The sequence below is a fragment of the Girardinichthys multiradiatus genome, chromosome 7, assembly GCF_021462225.1.
Source record: "Girardinichthys multiradiatus isolate DD_20200921_A chromosome 7, DD_fGirMul_XY1, whole genome shotgun sequence".
In the NCBI taxonomy this organism is placed as follows: Eukaryota; Metazoa; Chordata; class Actinopteri; order Cyprinodontiformes; family Goodeidae; genus Girardinichthys; species Girardinichthys multiradiatus.
Genome location: NC_061800.1, coordinates 7521624 through 7538672, shown reverse-complemented (window position 1 = coordinate 7538672; position 17049 = coordinate 7521624). Strand labels below are relative to the sequence as shown.

The 17049-nt window shown below is 40.1% G+C and overlaps 1 protein-coding gene across 1 annotated transcript in view; it reads right to left on the bottom strand.

The window, feature by feature from the left end:
- LOC124871450 (norrin cystine knot growth factor NDP) overlaps positions 1-13265 on the bottom strand; it is a 35249-nt gene extending 21984 nt beyond the window's left edge. Inside the window, exon 1 of the mRNA XM_047370734.1 lies at positions 13060-13265. The gene's annotated coding sequence lies outside the window, so the exon portion shown is untranslated. The remainder of the gene's footprint in view (positions 1-13059) is intronic.
- Positions 13266-17049: the final 3784 nt, after the last annotated feature.

Here is a 17049-nt window from a genome sequence, read left to right as displayed (position 1 = left end):
TCGTGAGCTTGATGTCACTGATGTTCCTCTGGGCTGCCAACAGAGGGGAAGTATAGCATTATGTACATTTGTGAGGATTAGACAAAGACTCTGCATCCTGCTAGAGAACACTCCTATAACCAACAACGCTGATTGGAGTAGAAGTTTAACATAAATATACAAACTTTGGTAATTTTACCTTTGAGGTCCATGAGGTTGCTAACTGCCCATGTTAGAGCATAATGTTTCTCAGCAATGTTCTCGCTTTCTGGTTATGTTTGGAAAATGAATGAACCTGTTTATTGTTCATGAAATGATATTATTCTGGTGTACAACACACTCTTTTAGAGGTATGACTGTGTTTTTTTATACTTGAATTACTTGTCAAACAAGTTCCGAAAAACTGAGTCATTAAATAAACAAATGGCAGCCCCATCTATCTTTCCCACCCCATATTTTTCCATTCATTTGCTGGTTTCTTTGTGAAGTTTTTACCATATTTTGAGGTCAAACTGCACCTTTATCTAATTCTTCATACGTACAGCTGACAAATATGTGACTGTTAAGTCAATGAGCCTCAAGAGGGGTGAAGAAAATTCTCTCTAAAGCTGAGCCGGTGTTTGATGCTATGTTTTATCCCATGCAAGTTCAAAACCAAACTTTTGACACGTTTACTGTAGTAAGGAGAGACATGCAGATCTGTTATATTTTCAATAATGTTACTACAAAATAGACTTTATTGATCTCACAATGGGGGGCTGCACGGTGACGCAGTTGGTAGCACTGTTGCCTTGCAGCAAGAATGTCCTGGGTTCAATTCCTGTGGGTCTTTCTGCATGGAGTTTGCATGTTCTTCCCGTGCATGTGTGGGTTCTCACCGGGTACGCCAGCTTCTTCCCACAGTCCAAAGACATGCCTGTTAGGTTAATTGGTCATTCTAAATTGCCCTTAAGTGTATGAATGAGTGTGTGCATGGTTGTTTTGTGTGTTGCCTTGTGATGGACTGGCGACCTGTCCAGGGTGTACCCCGCCTCTCGCCTATAGACTGCTGGAGATAGGCACCAGCTTCCCCGTGACCCACTATGGAATAAGCGGTAGAAAATGACTGACTGATCTCACAATGGAGAAATTATCCTCTGCATTTAACCCATCCCTTAGGGAGCAGTGGGCTGCAGTCTTGCGGCGCCCGGAGTTGCTCAGGGATCCAGAGTGGCAGGCTGTGGGATTTGAACCAGGGTACTTGTGGTTCAGCTGGTCTCACCTATATCAAACATGGTTAAACACCAGAGACTCACTGTTTGGGGAGCCTGAACCCATAAGGGAAAGCAGTGAAGACCTCGGGGGACCCAAGATTTTAATGGGGAAGAAATTTACAATTTTATTTTCAATATTAAATATCTTAAACTGCAGTAAACAAACTGTTAACATGTTCTCTTTATTAAAAAAAATACATTGGTTTTCCAGTTAATAATTAGTCAGAGCAAAGTGAAAGCAAAAGTGGATTCCTATCACGCTAAACCAATCACCAGATTTTAACAATTCTATAGCAGTTTAAGGAGATGATAATTCATAAACGTTTTAAACTGCATCTGTGGTGCATTAAATTGTTGTCTATGTAGAAATGAACATTTCCAAGGAGTTTTTTTGTAGAAGACCATCAGTAATAATGACCATCACATTTAAAACACATTCTATGAAACAGAACGTTCTAAGTGTATCCGACCTGAGTAGCTATCTGATGGGAAAAAAAAGCATGGTCCTGCTAATATGCAGTAGGTGTTTCAGATCTCATCGTCATTGTTACAGATTGTGACCTATCCTTAAGTTTCTCATAAATAGCAGCAGAATTCTGTTTAAAAAAAACATCTGATTCTGATGTTTTGCAAATGTGTCAGCTGTTTAAAGTAGCGTCTCCATGAACCGCAATGACATTTTTGAGGCTGAATTTGTTTTAAGATGGTAGACGTTTGCTTTCTCTTAGCCCTGAATAGCCATTATCATCAAAGTGAAGACACCAAGAGATGTATCTACTGCAAGTAAGATGTTTATTATGTATTATTATCTTAACAGAACCACACCAAAAACAAATTTCTCCCTAACTCCCAGAGTGAAAATTGCATCAAACTCTACTGTGCAGCACCTAGCAGATTTTGGATCTACAGAACTTTTTATTAAATTAATAACTTTATTTGAACTGCAGGCCGTGAACACACCTCACTTCAAAGAGACTAGCAAGCAGATGCATCATTCTCAAATATTATAAATATCTGCACATTATTATGATATAAATTATGTGCAGACTGCAGTGCAGAGATGGAAAATGACAAACAAACAAGCAAACAAAAAAAGTGCTATTGCTCTGAATGTGTACCATTCAGTGTTCCATATGAGTACCTACTAGGTACTCATATGGAACACTGAATGGTACACACGTTTGGCTCTCAGATCTGATAGAATAGACTGCAAAATCCCCATCCTTAAGAGAATCCTGCTGCTTTACAAAAGATTTATAACAACAAACTCCCACAATAATGTGGGGAGTTGTGTTATAAAAATCCAGACTCTTTAGGGTTGGAATAAAATACATTATTAGTCTTGTGGAGCTGGAAAATATTACATTTGTGGAACGGCTCCTTCCCTCTGTGATGGATGTGACTGAATCAGAAATATTAAAGTTTAAGTAACCTGTGCCAGGATGACTTATTGCCACCACTGTAACTAATCGACCATGACACTAATGTTATGCATGCTTTCTCTGAGAATTGGATGCATGATTAACAGAGATTACACTTTAGTGGTTCAAACAGTGGAAACCCATTTGTGGTTTGTACAAACCTTAAATACCAATTACTGAAACATGCTCAAGAGGCTAGTAAGTCTCAGACAGAAAGCCAGAGTCTTTCCCAAATAATGACAACTTGAAAGAAAATTAGCTGTGCTATTAGAACCTTTCAATAGGTCAGTATTGTAATTCACTCATCAGAAATGTATAACCGGATACTAAATAGTGGTACAAGGCTCATTAGCTGTTCTGCTTTCCTGACTTCTTCTCATATTCAAGAAACTACTCTTAGATTACTTCCTGAACATGAATTGTTATTTCTCACCACTGGTAATGGCTATTGCAATGGAAACCAGGCATAGTAACAGAGCATGCTATTTTGGGTGAGCATGCTATTTTTTGCATGTTATTTAACAGGTACAAGTAAAAGGTAACAGATACAGGTAAAAGTACAGTACCTTGCAAATATATTCACAGCTCTTGGACATTTTTTCATATTTAAGTCCACAAACTACAATGTACTTTTCTAGGGTTTCTTGTGAGAGACCAAAACAGAGTATTGAGAACTAGAAGGGAATGGGTGCTTTATTTTCAAACTTTTTTACAGATAAAAAAAACAAAAACTTGCACGGATTTGTATTCCACCTCTTTACTTTGATAAGGCTAAATAAGACAAAATCCTATAAAACCAGCCGCTTGTTGAAGTCACTTAATTAGTAAATAGAAACCACGTGTGTGCAACTCAACTTCTCCATAAATCCAGTTGTTCTGTCAAAGCCTCAGAAGTTTGTTGGAGAACATTAGAGAAGAAACAGCATCATGAAGACCAAGGAACACAGCTGACAGGTCATGGAGAATGTTGTGGAGAAATTTGAAGCACTGTTATGCCATTGTTGAAGTAAAGCGTTAGGAAGTCTGGTTTGCAGTTTACCACAACAGATGAAGGGGAAACAGCAAACCTGCCCACAATGGTGATCTGGTCAAATGAAACCACAATTGAATGTTTGGCCTAAACGCAAAATGCTATGTGCGGTGGGAAACTAACACCACCCTGAACACATGATTCCTATTCGGTGATAATGGCAACATCACAATGTAAGTAATTCCGAAATAGCTCTCTTTTGCTCATATTCAGTTGGGTACTTTTCAGAAAATGCTGAGTATTTATTTTGAAAATGTCTTTTAAAGTTATGATTTTTACTGTTAGCTAATTTTACACAACATATCAAGCACACAAGTAAGCCAGCATTGTTGGCAGGGAAGACAAACAAATCTGTCCATCCAGGACTAAACTCTCTGTTATCTTCTGAGATTTTTCTTTTTTGGGATGTGTTCATGGTTAGCTTACCGTGGGGGTCGCAACCTCAAGAACCCACCTGCCAGTAAAGGCGAGAGTTATAGACGTGGATGTGATGTATATTTTGATTGACATTTAAAAAAACCTTTTTAAAATTCAACGTTAATGTATAACATCAAACTCCAACATAATAACAATAGTAATAATATATGTATATATATATATATATATATATATATATATTTAAATATATATACACATAAATGTAAATAAAAGTTAAATTATTAAATAAATTATATTTTATATTTATTTATTTTTTTGCCTTTTGCCTTTTGTCAGAGCCAAGGGAGCCACAAAAAGGAGGCTAAAGAACCGCATGCGGTTCGGGAGCCGCAGGTTGCTGACCCGTGGTCTAGACTTAGATCCAACTGATCCAACTCAAGCTTTGAATGTTGTTTAATTGTTGTTCGGAGATGCTCACCATCCAATTTGACAGAACTCGACATATTTTGCAAGGAAGATGCTAACATTTCAGTCTCTAGAAGCTGGTAGAGACATACAAAGACTTGTATCTGTGAAGGAAGGGAAAGCTGCTTCTACTCCCCTTTATAATTAAATGATCAAATCATGATAAAATACATTGAAGTTGTAACGTGACAAAATATGAGAATGTTCAAAGGGCATTTATACTGCTGTCACAGCACCATATCAATCATAATTAGAATATTTAACATTAACAATACTATTTATGTTCAACACATGTAGAACTTCAGAACTAACTTGACTTTCATTAGAAAGTATGGATAATTCATTTGGGATCGGACAAACATACCCCAAACACTGAGCTTTGGTTCTGTTGTTAACATCCACCTTACTTGTGACTCCATAGAATCTCTCTGCTGGACGAGTTTACCACAGATTTATGCCTTCAAAAACAATAACTTCAATAATTTGGCACAACAGTCCTAAAATCCAAAGTGATCTCCAATGTGGACTTCACGCTACTCAAAACCTAATTAGAGAGCCCAGGCTGTGGGCCCAGAGGCAGACCAAATTATTAAATAACATCCATTTTATGAAACTTTAGACCACTTTCTACATCTGCTATAACTGCTCATTAAAAGTAATTTCATCTTTTGTGGATCAAATCTAGTTAAGCAAATTCCATCTCTTTATGTAGGTTTGACGTTGGGGGTCTTGCTGAGGGGCAGATAATTTATGAAAGGCTCAGCACACATGAAAGAACCAGTCTGGTTTGAGAACTGGAGAGCAGAACTGCATAAGTACAATGAGGCCCATCCTTACATAATGTCCCCCTGCTGTGAAATCTTTTGGATTTGGAGAGTTATGAGATGTTGATTCCCAGCTTAATTTCTGAAGACATTGAGATGTTGTACTTTGAAAATACGGTGGGAAAGATGACTCCCACTCTCACCCACGGTAGACTGTTAGTTGAATGTGTCTGTCGCTGCATATGTGTGGATTTAACAGTTTGTTCTTCTGGTATTGCAATAATTGTTGAGTTATATCGCTAATCCTACTTCTGGAAGAAATCAAACCATGTTTGCACAGTTTAATTCTAAGATCTCAAAGGTAATACTTTCAATAACTGAGAGATGGATATACAGTGGGGAGAATAAGTCATAAAATAATATTTAATAATTTATTTTTTCATTGCAATTGTGCATTCCAATGAAACCATCTTCTGTATTTAACCCATCCCTATTATGAGCAGTGTGCAGCCATTGTGTGACACCCAGAGAGCATTCTGGGACTAAGGGTCTTGCTCAAGGACCCAGACTGGAAGACTATGGGATTTGAACCAGGGTACTTGTGGCCACTCCGGGAAGCAAATGCCATGCTCTTTAACCTTTAGGCTACCACTCCCACTCACCACTAGTATTTGATACACTGTGGATTTTGCAAGTTTTCCCACTTGCAAAGCTCTCACAGGCCTGTTAATTCTTCTTTAAGAAGCTCTCCTGTTCTCCACTCATCACCTGTATTAACTGCACCTGTTTGAACTCATTATCTGTATAAAAGACACCTTTCCACACACTCAATCAAACAAACTCCAACCTCTCCACTATGGCCAAGACCAGAGGGCTGTGTGAGGACATCAGGGATAAAATAGTAGACCTGCACAAGACTGGGATGGTCTACAGGAAAACAGCCAAGCAGCTTGGTGAGAAGGTAACAACTGTTGGAGCAATTATAAGAAAATGGAAGAAGTTCAAGACGACGGTGAATCTCCCTCCATCTGGGGCTCCATGCAAGATCTCACCTCATGGGGCATCAATGATGATGAGGAAGGTGAGGGATCAGCCCAGAGCTACATGGCACGACCTAGTCAATGACCTGAAGAGAGCTGGGACCACAGTCTCAAAGAAGACCATTAGTAACAAACTACGCTCCCATGGTTCCACCCTGGTCAAGCCAGCGCATGTTCAGGCCCGTCTGAAGTTTGCCAATGACCATCTGGATGATCCAGAGGAAGAATGCGAGAAGCTCATGTGGTCTAAAGCTTTATGGTCTTAACTCCACATGTTTGGAGGAAGATGCACCATATTGAGGAGGATGGATGGGGTCATGTATCGAGAGATCTAAGCCAGCAACCTCCTTCCCTCAGTAAGGGCATTGAAGATGAGTCGTGTCTGGGTCTTCCAGCATGACGACGACCCGAAGTGGTTCTGTAAGAAGCATCTCAAGGTCCTGGAGTGGCCTAGCCAGTCTCCAGACTTGAACCCAATCAAAAATCCTTGGAGGGAGCTGAAAGTCCGTATTGTCCAGCGACAGCCCTGAAACCTGAAGGATCTGAAGATCTGTATGGAGGAGTGCTCCAAAATCCCTGCTGCAGTGTCTGCAAACCTCCTCCAGAACTACAGGAAACGTCTGATATCTGTCATTCCAAACAGAGGTTTCTGTACCAAATATTAAGTCTTGTTTTTGTGATGTATCAAATACTTATGTAATGCAATAAAATGCTAATTAATTACTTCAAAATCACACAATGTGATTTTTCTGGATTTTTGTTTCAGATTCCGTCTCTGACAGTTGAAGAGTACCTATGATAAAAATTGAAGACTTCTATATGCTTTGGTGGGAAAACCTGCAAAATCAGCAGCGTATCAAATACTTGTTCTCCTCACTGTATGTTGATGGATGGATATTTTAATAGATATGACTTTTAAAAAAGAGATTTACTTATTTCAGGAACTATTTAGTAAAAAGATGTCTTTATTTTCTGGTAAAAACTAAATGACAGTCGCTGTGAGAGATGGTCTAAACAGTAGAGGATAAAGGACTCTGCAAATGTTACTTTCTGAAAAGAGAAAGCTTGACCATGTAGTGCTTTCTAGACTAATAGAAAAAGTTAACTGAAATTTGTAATTTTGCAACAAATGCTTGGAAGAGGCTATATGATTTAGCATGGCTGTCAGTAAAATAAACAGTGGGTGGAAAAGATAACCTGATTAATTTCTTAGCTATGATTAACTTCTGAAGTGAATAAAACATCAGGGAAGACATAATATTCAGCACAATCAGTGTTATTCAGCTACTACTTAAAGCTGACAGTCTCAGTAATGCAGTGCCTTGCGAAAGCCTTCCTACCCTTTAAACATTTTTCACTTCACATATTCTCTTTAGTTTTTGGCTGACGGAGTTATAACTGGTAACGATTTTAGGCCAACATTTTCTATTAAAAACCTGCCGAACAATCTCATTCATTTTAGCCAAATCTGAATTTCATCACTTACAGTAATTCATAAGTAGACCCCTGTCAAATAAACAAGTAGACAAGATAGTTTAATGACAAAATAAAAATCCTTTGCTGTGTGAAAAACAATACATTGACCGATCATGAAGTGTGGACACACGTAAATCTTTTATATTTCTCACACCGTTTTGTGAGAAGAGTGCAACACAGACAATTTCACAATGGCCTTAAATCCCCAACCCATAATAGCAGGTTTACCCTCAGTCTGCTAAGAGCTTTAATGAAGAGTTCAGTCACAACTACTATGCAGTAACATAAATTGCATGCAGGTTTCAATTGATGCATTCTACTTATTTTTTAGGTTTACTCCATCAGGTTTAGAGGCTCCATAAAGAAACGTTCTAGTTGATAAAGGTGTGTTTCTCTTCAAGAAAAGTGAGCTGTGCCCACTCTTGCAGCCCCAAGCAAAACATCATCAATAATTCAGCATAACTATTATGTTCCAAAATTTTCCAATGATGATTTTTGGGACTTTTCAGCTTAGTTTAAAGCATTAACACAGAACTTACTAACACTAGGGCAATGCAGCAGAGCATTGGTAAGAATGTCCCTGATTTAAACTGCAGCTCAGGCCTTTCAGTTTGCAGTTGGCATATTCTCCTTGTGCATGTGTGGGGTTTCTCCAGTTTCCTCCCACAGTCACAGAAACATGCATGCTAGGTTAACTGGAGAGTCCAGGCTGCTTCCCTGCATCAGACCATTCTTCCCCACCACCAACCACAACAAGCAGCTACAGAAGATACTGAAACGCCTCACAAGGCAACAAGTATGAGGACTTAATTATTTTATCCATTGATCCTGATCACTGTGAATATTTATTAGTTATAACTTTATATAATCTAAGACCTGAAGGCTTGTGGAGTAAATCAGTCATAATTAATTTTTTTTTCCAATCCACAATCTATGTCAAGAAAGAACACAACTCCTGACAGAGCAAGCCATATGTTGCATAGAGGAGAGTTTCTAAGTTCTTATGAAATGTGTTGTTCTTCCCAGTGGGGTGCTGGTATAAATATCCTCTGCCCACCTAACTTATGGGAATTTGTTCCCCAACACACACACTTGCACCTTGTGCACACAGTACAAAAGGGCGAGGTGCTTTTGTGCAAATAACACTGCTGTGCTAAAACTCGAAGCATTACTAGGATGCTGGTGACCCGAGCAGAGGAGCTAGACCTTCTGACGGATCCTCCGCTTCATCCTGTTGGCCAGCCGACAGCTATGGCTGGTGTCCAGGGATAGGCCTGTCTGCAGCAGCAACAAGGGTGGTGGGGGGATGGGGTGGGGACGGGGCTCAGTTATGGAGCCCCCGTAATCAGACTAAGAAAACAGGTGTGTGAAAGGGCACTGGAAGAAGAAGATGAAATCAGAGCGAAGTTGCAGGTAGATTAGGGAGAGTGCTAAGTTTGTCGGAGCCCTTCTATGTCTCCCTTTCATCTACATCACAATGCTTGCCTCTCATTTCCTTCAGCGCTGTGAAGTGCCCAGAGTTTACGTCACGATTTTCTGCTCACCTCCCCACCTGCCCTCATCCCCAGCCTCACCCCATCCATTGTTTCACCAGCTTTTAATAAACTAAAGGGCAGATTCCTGACTGCAGTGAGGGGGGGAGGGGGGGTGCAGAGACCTGTCCTTCAGTCGCACACAAACACACACAGAGCGTGCACAATCACAAACACAGTTTGGCATGCGGCGTGCCAAGCTCTTCCACCGTTTACTGACGCCAACACACACACACACACACACACACACACACACATCTAAACTTCCTCTCTCATACACACTCTCACCCTCTCCACGCACCAACCTCCTAAAAGCTATAAAAGCTAAGCTCCTCACTAAATATATCCCCTTCTGTAAAGATAAGACAAACAGAGTGGATTTGAGAGTGCTTTACAGCCAATGACAGGCGGCGGTGTGAGCTGGAGCTGAGCTTGTGTTAGCTTTGCACTTAAGGCTTCTCAGAATATTTGGTGACACAGAGGACACATTTGCATGAAAGATCACAGATTTCTTTTTATCCCAGGCTGCTGTAGCATGGGGGATGCAGTTGTAGTACAGATGTTTCATTATAAACACATTATCCTAATCCTAATGGTTTAACATACACACCTCAGTGTGGGCAGGCATTGGTTCACAGTATCAAGGTATAACATGGTTTGAAAAAATTGTGTTTTTGAAAATCACTTAATTTTCCATCATACCATTCCCATGGTTAAAGTCCTTATATTGAGATGACAGAGAAAACCCAGAATTACCTTTTTTCCAGCTGAGCAAAGCAATACCCTCACCTCACCTTTCTGCACACTTTCTGTCACTTCTACACTTCTGCTCTTCCTTACAAGGAAGACAAGATGGGCTTTAGGCATGGGCTGGCCACAGGTATGAAGGTTAAATTTTCCCCTATTCCGTCCCTACAGTCCTTTTAATAGATATGTTTCTATCAGTGACTTTGCTGCCATTTTTGTTTCAGTCGCTGGATTTGGAATTATGTTAAAGGCTGCGCCACCTCCTTAAAAAATGCTTCTTACTTGTTATTGTGGCCTGTACTTTCAAGAATCTCTATTAATATTATATAGTTACCACATCCAGAAATCATTTCAGTATCTCTTTGCTTACTAACTTTTTACAAACAGCTTGGCGACAGCGTCAAATCTTTGGTCTGACAAAAAACCGTGTTCTATTTATCAAGAGATGGGAAGTATTTTTAATCAACCAATAGTCCATTAATGTTTTCTGGTACTTATTTACCAAAAATCAACTCATTCAATTTGCAAGGGGAGACTTTCTTAACCTGAGCACCCATGGTGACAGCGCTACAAGTATCTGGAGGACTGGGTTTAAACGCTACTTTTATCCCCTGAAAAGAGACTAAATTTTTTGAAAAAACACTAGTATCCCTTTCAAATGTCTAAATATAGTATGATTTGTAGATTTTCAACAGAACAATCAGATGGCTGCACTTTTGGAAAATTTTTTTCCTTAACAATCTCAAATTCAGCACAATTTTTATTATAAGTAACTTCATGGTGGTTCAGTTTTCCTTGTTGTTACAGATCAATTCAAAGATCCCACCTTAACAGAGTTTCTTAGCAATATCTACGAGTAGAAATCATGTTAGTTTTGTGAATATTCTGTTTTGGGTCACAATTGCACACATTTTAATGAGAACTAAGATGTCATAAATTAGCCCAGACTTTCAGATCTCAAAATATAACTTTCCCAATGTTTAACATACATACATCATCATGGTGTTTTTAAAATGTATTTTAATGGTTTTTAAATGAAAGCTTCCATTTTGACACAGAAGCACTTTTAAACATTCTACCAAGATACCTAAATTATATTCAGATGCCAGAGGGAAAGCTGTACTGACCACAGTTTTCTCTAACTGCATGGAACAGAACAGCTCTTAGAACCTTCCTCACATGTTTCTGCACGTGTCCATCGTTCAGAAACATTGGATCATTTATCTTCCTCACATTAAAAGACAACATTTACTTCTTGAATGGAAACTAAAGAGCTGCCACAGATCTCTCATCTTAACATAACGCTGTTTTGAAAGTACAGTAAGCAAGCAGCCCATTACTGGCTGGCTACCAGAGCGGATAACCAGACTAGCTAGCCAGCTAATATCAGTTTTTTTTATTCACCCAGTTTTTCTCAGTGAAATGAGCCTGTTTACTTGAAAAACGCTACTTTTCTTGTATTTTCTTGTGCTCCACCACTTTACAATATCCTCCTACTTTAGTTGACACTGACTCATTACTTGTGACCTAAGTAGAATAAAATTTGTCATTTATGTATTAATACCAGAATAACAATGCACAGATGTTATACAAATCATTATAACTAAAACCCATTTCTACCTCAAAGACCGACTCCTCTGAAGATAGAAAAAAGTTTGAGACTGCAGGATAAAAAGCAGCCCTTCAACTCAATCAATCCTGTCTTGGTTTCAAGCCTGAGGTGAAGTGAACGAGAAGGGGAGTCGGCTCTTTATGCTTTGCCGCACCCCACCGGGATTGAATAAAATGGGCAGGGTGGCACTGAGGTTCTTCTGGACGTCTAGCAGTTCGTGCAGAACAACCATTTATCAGAAGCACATTCCTGCAGTGGTGAGCCTTTGTGAACAGCATATTGAACCTTCAATGCTGTCTGCATAAATACACTCACATTGGGCTTCAGTTTGTGTGTGCGTTTACAGGCATCTGTGAGAATATGAAATATGAGAGCTCAGACATGAAAACTAAACGTGCACTTCTCTGCCAGAATGTTGCTGTCTATCTCCACCTGGCCGCTACATCTCAAACACACCTCCTACTCACCTCTGTTGGGTCTCACCTCTCCAAACAGCTTTAATGCGATCTGAAGTTGAAAGCAGGATTATAAAACCTTTTTTTTCTAACTGCACAAACTGTTTCTCATCTGGTGTCACCGGACGTTGGAGAGTGATATCTGCAGAGACGTTTGCATCACTTCGTCTCCTTGGCTCGCCTCTTGGGTCCTTCTGGCCGTCTTTCTCTCTAGCCTCTCTCACACATCTCAGTTTCATTCTGTTTCTCCTATTTATGGAGTCCTTTCCTGACTCCGCCAACCTTTTCTTCCCCTTACTTGAGTTGTCTCTCACTATCCACCAATCTTTTATGGTCACTTCATTTTTCATCTAAACACCTTCTCCGTTTCCTTTGCGGTCAAGTGAAAGTGGTAGCCTGTCTCTTCCTCCTACCTACCACAGAGTCTGTTATGTCTGTCATCATCTCCTACTACCATAAGTCAGCAGCCTCCAGGTCCAACACAACAGGCCAAGTCAATCCCACAGTCAAGGACATAAGTCTGTAAAACACATAGCCGTGGATGTCCAGATGAGTGCCCGCACACACACACACACACACACACACACACACACACACACACACACACGCATGCCATGAGCTCACTGCCCTTCCAGCCTCCCTGTCAGTACCTGATTAGCAAATCCTTCAGTGCCAACACAAACATGTTTCTTGTTGCAACAGATCAATCTGATTACAGATCCAACAGAGCAGAAAATGCCATAAAGACAACTCTGCACCTGAGGTTTGGAAAGTAAGTAGAGTTCTTCCTTAAACTGTTGTATTTGTATCCCTTAAGAAATCTAGAGCTGATTTCAATCTGTAAAGGATCCCCCTGTAGATGTAGGTGGGATGATCAGGTATGTGGAGCCCTGGCTGGTGGTCTTACCTTCAATCGCAGTCAGCTGAGAGGCTGAGATCCTGCATGCAACACAGGATTTGTTCTACTATTGTTTCCCGGCCAGCTCCTCTTGATTCTACCTCTCCCTCACACTCAGGGATTGTCTGAGCATTACTCTCTCCTCCCTCTGTCTCCCTCTTACCTCCTCCCTCCGCCTCTCCTCTGTCCCACAGTCACACGCTCCCCCGTTTCATCTCTGAAAGGGAAATCGGCAAAGGGAGGGAGCAGGCTAGATGCTCTGCCCGTGAGGATGGCCATCACATGTGGATCGTGACACAGCAATCATATATCATACGCCCTTTTTTCTCTCTTCCCCCGGCCGTCCACTCACAAACACAGCAGCTGACGCACCAACATGCTCCACAGAGGCAAATGGGAATTCCAGGCCTGGACAGCCCTGCTCGCCCCTATCTGGGGGATGGGGGTGGAGGGGTGGTGGTGGTGGAGGTGACCAAAAACTGAAGCCAGTTTTATGAGGTCGGGATTATAAAACTGTAAGCAGATTCAGTTTATTCAAAAACAACTGGCCGGTGGGCTTCCAATTTATGCAATATCCTTGATCACTTTCCTCAGCAGTTAAATTGGAGGAAGGGAAAGTACCTTCAACAATCTTCACTTCACCTGACCTTTTGAGATATCTGAGATATCACTCACCTAAAGTCAGAATATTTTTGAATTATGCATCATTAAATAACACAGGCTTATTAGTTGTACAAGTAACAGATCCACCCAGACAATCTGTCATTCATCGTCACTCGTAAGTCATCTGATTACATGAAAATCTGGTGTCTGCATGTTTGGAAAAGATGGCAAAAATTGCAACAGAATCAGATCTAAATAGTAAGATCTACATTAATCACTCTTAAATAACTCAATATAAAAACAGCCATCCTGAGATGTAAGAGACTAACTGCAATCAATGGAAAGCTAATAAAACTCTGAAAGTCATACCCTCTGTGAGACTGTGTGCTCGGCTGCTGCCAAATCATCGAACTACCCTGCGTTACATCACTCGCCCTTGTTACTTCTCTACAGTCCAGGGACCATTTTCACAAACAATCTTAAGATCAAGCTTGATAGTCCTTTCTCATCAGGAAAAAATTATTTAAGCATATAAAATAAATAAGACTAGGCATGGGCTGGAATAAACTTTTTACCCAAGTCATTGCTTTTTTTATTTTAATACATAAACGTAAATAGTAAATGGACTTAATTTTATATATAGCACTTTTTCAGTCATAACCACTCAAAGTGTTTCACACAAGAGCCACATTCACCCACATTCACAAACACGCACATTCATTATTCATTAGTCCTGAAGGAGTCAAACTACATAAGGTCAGTGTAATTTACTGATGAGTTTTTAGGTTTGTCTTTTAATAATAAATCATAGTTTATTGAGGGTTAGAAACCTAAAAACAATATTTGTAGAGGTTGCTAGCTTCATCATTCTGAATGGTCAGCTGATAGTGAGTTGTCGGGATCATTTCCAAACAAATGCGAGGCCTGGAAAAGTAGAGGTTTGATATCCACTAATTGGGTCCCACAAATATAAATATTTTCCGTTTCAGTTGTTTTCAGTTGCTTAAAGTACCTGTGATGATTTTTTTACTACTGGTGAGGAAACTATAACAAATACTAACTTCATAGAACCTCTCTTTAAAATTCCAAACTTTCCCCATTAGAACATTAATGAACATGTGTTTATGATCATTCTATTTTCACAGGAACAGGACAGGACAGTTGATCTTCACCTAAATCAACCCTTTTCCCAGACAAAGGTCTGTATCTCCAAAAAATCCTTACAGTTCCATTTAAGAACTACAATAATAATGCTTGTCGCCTAAGAAAGGTGTTGAAAAACGTTTTCAGAAAAGGATAAAACACAAATAGATGAATAAGACTACATTCACATTCCAGGCAAATGTGGCCCAAATTCGACTTTTTTGCCCATATGTGACCTGTATCCGACTTTTTCATGGCAGTCAGAATGGCCCAATTCTGATCTTTTCACCTACAAAAAATCAGAATTGGGACACTTTCATATGTTGTACTTATGCTGCGTTCTACTAACCTAGGAAGTCAGAACTGGGAATTCGGAGTTCACGTCATCTCCAAGTTGTAGCATTCCAGTTTGCTGCTTGTTTTTGCTTGTATTACTAGCAACTGTAACAACAGTCTTACAACAATAACAATTACAATAAACACTGTTCTACGCGGTATTTCGTGCATATAAACAGTGTTGAAGCATCTTGTCCCATAAACACCAAAAAGTAGTACTTGCATGACTGTATAAATGTTACATAAATAATAAAGACATGCTAAAAACAGTAAGAATGTTTTACAACTATTGCTGAGAGTAGCAACCATCTTGAATGCGGAAGTCAGGTATAGTCGTGTTGTCCCGACTTCCCACTAATTCCGTCTTTCAAGGGCGTTCCAGTTGAAATTTCCATCTCGGAGGCGGATATTCCAACTTCCAAATACAAATGGAAAGCAGGATAAATTGAATACGTATCCTAAAGTTTTCAAAGAGTCCACATACAAAACAATCATGTCGCATTTCATCCGACTTTATGTCATTGTCCTGGCTCTAAATACGTATCCACCCTGACTTCTCTACAGAAGTAGCATGCACTGCTCCACAAAAGGCTGATAGTTGTGCTCTCTTTTTGCTTAACTTTCTTCGTGTTGTTATGATGTGGTCATAATATTTTCGGCTTCCACTGTACAACAACTTAATGATAACACAGAGAGGCTGACATCCATTATTACTTCTGTAAACAGTGTTCTGCTTGGTGACATCTACATTCTCCATATACACATGTATGTCGCTTTGTGGTTGTGAACCATTCAGACTGAAGTCTGATGGCGGTCACAATCAATTAGTAGTTTGAACAACCACGCAAAAAAGAATCGAATTTCAGCAAAAAATCGGAATTGAGCATCAAGACCTGAGGTGTGAAAGTAGCCTAAGTTGCATCAATCAGCGCCTTGCTGATGGAAGAGATGGTTAGGCACTAAACAACAAGGCGACCTCCTGTATTTTACATCACCTGAGCAAACAGAGATGGGGCACTAGGGGGATAACAATAAATGTGATGCCAGGCAAAGGTGAAAAAGAATAACACTGGATGTGTGAAGCTGGCAGCACATGTTCACAAACTGTAGTCGATGGATCTCGCGCAACACCCACATATAGACACACATGTCCTGGTATGCAGAGTCAAAACTCAGGGGAGAAATAAGGGGACCAAGCTGCTCCACACTAAGTAGGGCTTAGCAGGTCAAAAGTTTAAGAAGAGCAATTACCTGAAGGACCTCAGTTGACCCTCAATTTTTTCACCTTCTGTTCAACACACACACACACACACACACACACACACACACACATACACAATCCTTTGACAGAGGCGATTTACAGCCAGCAGTGGGAGGGAGTGAAAACTTATACACCACCAACAGGCCCCTAGAGAAAGAGACTATGAGACCCACGTAACCAGAGTTTGTGTTTTGAGTATACTTTTAGGCTTGTAAACGATCACCGCAGCGGGCAGTGTCATATTAAATGGCCATAATTCACCTGGACAAAATCTGACAGCCCCTGCTCGCCTTACTCAGCTTGGGTCCACACGAGAGGTGGTGACAGGGAGTAAATAGCTTCAGATACTGTATCATAATATCGCATTAAGAAAATGTCCAGAGAAGCCAAATGTGAATCCCATATCTGGGGAGAGATGGGTGGGGTGAGAGGCATAAAGTGGAGGAAAAACCCAGAGGATACATTAAGCAAATGCTTGGGACTCTCTGAGATGACAAACCACTAGAAAAGCAGTGTTCTGACAACTTGTAAAAACACTTTCATGTCCTGTAGCTGTAGCTGGTAATTGAACAGCAATAAAAAGAAATAAAGTTAGTATTCTGTGACAGCTGTGGAAAGGTTACTTACTTTCTACGGATTGTAATGAATGTCTCACT